General features: G+C 40.0%; 1 protein-coding gene across 6 annotated transcripts in view; it reads right to left on the bottom strand.

Moving 5' to 3' along the window:
• The window catches only part of CNOT4 (CCR4-NOT transcription complex subunit 4), a 120,313-nt gene extending 117,466 nt beyond the window's left edge, over positions 1–2,847 (bottom strand). For 4 of the 6 annotated variants that reach the window (XM_006186098.2, XM_006186097.2, XM_006186102.2 and 1 more), the window contains exon 1: positions 2,618–2,847. The gene's annotated coding sequence lies outside the window, so the exon portion shown is untranslated. The remainder of the gene's footprint in view (positions 1–2,617) is intronic. The other 2 variants (XM_006186099.2, XM_006186100.2) reach the window with 2 other exon arrangements.
• Between the last annotated feature and the right edge of the window lie 3,153 nt (positions 2,848–6,000).

The raw sequence follows: 6,000 nt of genomic DNA on the forward strand, positions 1-6,000 counted from the left end.
CACCTAAAAACTTAAATCATACAAAAAGATTTTGAAATCTCAGCTCCCTATTTCCTATCAAAATGTCAAAGAACTTTAGATATCTTCTTTAGACATGTTAAATATCTCAAAATAAATTCATTTTGACCTCAAGAGTGCTGAAACTAAGAATTTAATGATTGCAGGAAAAAAATATGGAATAGAGAAAATTACTTGTGAATGTTTTTATTGAGGCAAAATATCTTTACAAAAGATGTATTAAAATCATTTACCCTCTTCTGCCAAACAGTCCTCTCCTAGAACACACTGCTTACAATTCAGCCAAGTACGACTGCCAAGGGTTTCTAAACCTGTGTTAGGCTTATTCAAAGTGGAAAACTTCTCCACCAGTGTATTACAAAGAAAAATGAAATATATTTTTTGCTTAGAGTTGAAGATCAACTGTATTAAATATATTCCTACTGATAAACTAAATGTAAGTAATCAAAAAAAAAAAAAAAAAAAAAAAACAAACCCAAAACCTCAGGTTATAGCACAGGACAAAGTTTGCTATATAAATTGCTTCCAGAATTCTCAGAAGAGTAAGGATTTATTTAGTTTCCCCAAATTGTGGCTTACATGGCTGAAAAGGAAAAAAATGAAGTTTTATAAACAGCTTTTCTAACTTAGTTTACATTTGATAAAACAGACCATTTATCACAATCAAGTGAATATAAAGCCAAACTAAGATTCCTCAAGTATTACAGGTAAAATCTATTAAAAAATCACAATAATACCATAATATCCAAAAGTGATTAAAACAACTATATGTACTTGTATTTACCCTTGAGGTAATATTACTTTTGCAAATAAGAGATATTAGTGCATGAGATTGCTACTATGACTTTTAACATTTTTTTCATATATATTAAGAACACAATGTTTTATTTATCTTTAAACTTGAGATGTATGTATCTGATCTATGTTATTCTGCTTTCCTGGTAATTATTTCATAATGGTCTGATTATAGCAAAAACTCGTTCTTCCCATTATGCCATTAGTACATTTCAATTTAGCTTTCACCAAAACAGACATCATAAGCCATCGCTGGCTTCTAGTTTTCTGCTTTTTAATGTAAACAATGACAGTGAGGGCCATCAAATGCTTACATGGGCACAGCTTTCTTTTCCCAACCTCCTTCTCTTCTATGGAAAAAATGAGGGATTCAGTTTTGAAAAAAAAAAAAATCTATTTTTCTTTTGCACACATACCTAATGGTTTTCAAGAGAAGGCAGTTTATTCAGATATCTACCATCCAAGAATTTCCCAAATCCAAAAACATTAAGTAAGCCTGAAATTAGCTGGAAAGGAAATTTCCACTCAAACCATAAATATAATATGTCATCAATTAAGCCGAACATCAATAAAACTCAGAGTCGATAATCAATTCTCAGTTTGGAAAGGATCTGCAACCCACACACAACTTGCATATAATCAAAATATTACTTATATTTGTTCGTGGAGTTCACAGATGAATTTGGTTGTGGGGCAGATTTATCTTTATACTTATTGGTATAATCAAAGCCCACATTAACTGTTCTGGGAGAGGCAATTCAGAAGAATGCTTGGTAGCATGGAGAAACCGGGCAAAAATGAAAAGAAAAAGAAAGAGAAAAAAACAAAAACAAAAAAACCCCCACGTCTCAACAGAGCGAATAAACCACAAATAGATCACTGGAAGTAAAACGAAGACGTTCCTCTCTGGAGTAGCCTGAATAAACGATCCTCTCTCAGAATGTATAATAGTATCCTACCTCACTTCATTCACTTCCCAACTTCCTTGACTTTTCTGGGGCCAACACGGGGCACCCCTTTTTTTTCTGGAAGGGTATGTTGAAAGAATCTGCATAGGAAAGAGGGAAGGAACGGGCAATACCCAAGAAAGCTGTGAAACAGGTGGGTTAGAACAAGCAGCAGCATAATCTAGGTACTTAAGGGGCAGCTTTAAAATGACAGATGTAGTTAAAGGAAAGGCTGCAAATCGGAAGCAGCTCTAGGGTAGCAGACTGGGGGCTGACTGCAAGCACCAGAGGGGGGCAAAGGCTAACTCCAGAGTGGTAGCAGCGGAGCAAAAAACAAGCAGCAGGACGAGTGGGCAAGGAGCAGGGAGATTAATGAGCAGCAACAACACGGGTCAGAGTGGAAGTGATGGCTTTGGTCTTGGGAGACGGGGGCCACCGGGAAAGGACGTCAGAGAGGGAAAAGAGGGCTAGGAAAACAAGGAGTCCTGAGACCTAAGATTCCTGCCCCTACAAAAACGTAGGGGAGAGCGCTGAAGACGAGAAGCCGCCTCGGCTGCCCAATTGAAGAGATTTTCGAAGCAGTCGGTGCTCGCCGCCGCGCTGCTTTCAGCCCCGCTCCCTTTTCCTGGTGGTAACTGCTGTGGCGTAGAGAGGAGAAGGAGGAGGAGGAGTAGGAGGAGGAGGAGGAGGAGGAGGAGGAGGAGGAGGAAGAGGAGGAAGACTAAGAAGGAGGGTGAAGATGAGGCGGGGGGTGGGGAGAAAAGGGGGTGCGGCCTGCACAGTCCCAGCGAAGCCTCCGTTCTCTCGTAGCCGGTCAGCCCCGGGTTTCCCCTAAGCCCAGCTCCGCATAGACTCACCCGCCTGCCTTGCCTCGCTTTTCCCTTAGCCGACTCCACGCGCTGCCGCGTCCTCACAAGAGACCACTGAACGAGTGTCGGGGAAAAAACTCTTCAGAACCGGGCCTGATTGCTTCAGTGAGTCCGACCTTTACGGCTGAGAGAGAGACTCTCAGCTTTCGGTGGGTTCCACAGCCAGACGGGCCACCATCTTACATTAGGGTAAGACTCCTCCGGCCTCCCGTGCGCAGGCGCACGCCGATCCGTCCGGGAGGGGCGGGGGAGGGGCGGGCGGAGCGGCTGGCGGCCGCTCCCGCAGCACCCTGGGAGTTGTAGTCCTCGGAGGGCAACCGCCCAGCTGCAAGCCGGGAGTTGAAGTTCTCACTCCGAGGGCAGATGGGATCGCCGACCTCACGTGGGCATTTACGCCGCTGACTTTCCTCATGTTTTGCTTCCTTCTCCGCCCGCAGGTGCTGCTCCGCTGTCATTTGGTCTGCGGCCTTCGTTAGTGGTTCCGTTTCCTCGGTGTTTGCTCAAATATGCGAAACCAAAACTCCGGGCGGGATTTACCAATTTGGGGGGAGCCGAGAACATCTCTGCCCCGCCTACCATAGGTATTAAAGAGGGCGGGGTAGAGGCAGGTTGCGGGTAGGAGGAGCGCGGGATTTGATCTGGGTGGGAATTGAATACTGAATTGGCCTCTGCGAAAAGTGAGTGTTAACCTGTTTCCCGTGTTTGCGCATTCTGGAGCCACCACCCTTAATACCATTCTCACCGTTTATCTCCAGTGAAGAAATAACCTAAATTGTCCTGTTCAGACGTGCAAGAGAACGGAAGACCCATGCACTTACAAAAATGTGTTTCTAAGGATGTAATCTGAGAACATTGCGCGGTTTAGGTGCAAATTATTGTTAGGTAGATTTCCAGCCTGCACAGCTGTGCGCGCGGAGTTCACAAACCCTTCGTACATCAGTGCATTCCAACGAATCTAAGAATGCAGTCGTAATCTCTCTGAGCGCCGAGGAGTCCTCATTCTCAAAAAATCAGTCAAGTTCCTGGTCCCTCCCGCATGCCTCCTAGAATTCTGGTGGCAGTTGGCGCTCGACGCAGTCGCTTTTGCTTATTGCGTGTGTTCTTCACCCATTCATACAACAAATACTCAGTTGAGCTCCTATGTGCCCGGCGCTGTTCTATACAAAGGGAGGCGACGGTGAGCAAAACATAAAATTCCCTGTTCCTATTCTAGGAATTCCTGTGTCTGTTCTAGTGTGGGTATTGGAGTGAGGGAAAAAACAGAGGGGACAATTTTAAAACATAATTAAAATGCATAGTATATCGTAACTGATGAGAAATTTAAAACAGAAAGAGAATAGGGGGAAAGGTTGCAATTTTAAAACTGTGAACGTAGTCTCATAGTAAGAAGACTTCATTTCATTTTTTAATACATAAATTCTTTGTGTTTTGGTTTCTTCACTATCAAGCCTAGAGATTATTATTTGGTGAAACGTTAAAATATGTAATAAGCTCACAATTTACCCCAAATTTGAAATTATAGAATCATGAAATTACTACCTAGCAAGGAAACTTGGGAAATCGTTTGGATTCACCACCTTTAGGTAACTGTCTAAACAGTCAGGAGATATGTGTTTTTTTAATGTGTGTTTATTTTTTTATATTACCAATTTTATAGTGGAATATAAACCAAGTAATGAAAAGAACAAAATTAAGATTAGAACCACCATATTAAGAACTAGAAAGGATCTTGGTCATCATCTAATCCGTCATCTTATTTAACACACCTTTTTTTAAGAGCAGTATCTTCATAATGTCTCTTTTATTTAGCCTAAAATGAAATTCATGAATAATTTATGATTTCATCTACATACATGATTTTGTTTTAAATCAGAATAATGTCCTATATATGATATAAAAAGTACAAGGAAAGCAATTTATAATACAGTGATTTGTATTTCAATATATAAATGCTCAGACTTGACTAGTCTAAGAAATATAATCAAATCATCATTTGCTAGCACTTACAAATAAAATCCCTATGAATATGAAAGCTACAATACCAACTGACACAGACAGGTATGGTGTTTTGGCCACCTTTGGTGACAACACCTATCTGTCCTCAGTGACCATTGTAGATGCATTCCTAAAACATTTACTTTAGAATTATGTAAAAATTAAAAACAGCTTTGTGTTCATATGTAAAATAGATCAGATTTTAGGTATGGATCATTATATACAGTTTTTTCGCCTAACTGGGGTATTTAAAAGTCATGAGGGACACAAAATAATTTTTCATGCGAGGAACAGTCCTACATTTTGCAGGAAGCCTAGCTTACCTGGCCCCTCCCTTCTAAAGATCAGTAGTACCTCCCACAATATCCAACACTAGGGGGCAATACCACATCTGCTGACAGTCGTTGATTCTTGGAGACTAATAGTGAAGAAATGACTTTTCCTAGGTCACCAACTAATTAGTGACAGAGTCATTTCCCTCTCAGGCCAATGCTCCTTTTACACTACATTACTAATTTTTCATATATATGTATATGTTGTATGTATGATTTCATATAGACTTATCCATGTAACATTTAACATAAAAGTTAGTTAACACTAAATTCTATTACCTAGCTGCCTAATGATTCCTCAGTGCAGAACATACCATATACTGACTTAATAAATGTCTTTTGCCTTTGAGTATTGTGCTAGGTATAAGTGCCTAGTGGAGGAGGTAGAGATGAAAAAATTAGACATTTAAATAAAAAGCAAGTATATTAATATAAATGCAATCTCTTATTGATAATTATAACTGGTGATGAATACCATGAAGGTGTTTACAAAATGTTATGAGAATATTTAAGAGGGGAACCTAATTTAGATTGGTAAGCAAGAGGAGGATAGGGATGATGTTTTCAGGTTAAGAGTAGAAAATATACAGGACCATGAAGTGGAAAAAAACTTACTGGGAGGCTAGCAGGGATTATGGTGAGCAAGGGGAGGTGGGATGTAAGGCAAATTAAGGAGAAGCAAGGGCCAGATCATTCCAGAGCCTTGCAGGCCACGGTAGGAAGTGTGAACCCTATTCCATGGGAACAGGAAAGCCTTTGAAGGAAAGAGGCATGATCTAATGTACATTTTTAAAAGACTGTGCTACTGAATGTTCATCACTGGGGAAGTTATTAATTCAACTTTTAAAATTCCATTCTCTAGGATGTTACACAACTATGTTAAAAAGAGAGAGGTAAAGAACTATACATTGATCTGAAAGAATGTCCATGATATGTTATTAGGTAAAGAATAAGTAAGTAAATTATAACATGATATATTGGGTATAATGCTATGCATTTTTAAAAACTAAAAAAGAATTAGTCAAAAATATTTCTGTATAGCAC

This window comes from Camelus ferus, chromosome 7 (assembly GCF_009834535.1).
Source record: "Camelus ferus isolate YT-003-E chromosome 7, BCGSAC_Cfer_1.0, whole genome shotgun sequence".
Classification (NCBI taxonomy): domain Eukaryota; kingdom Metazoa; phylum Chordata; class Mammalia; order Artiodactyla; family Camelidae; genus Camelus; species Camelus ferus.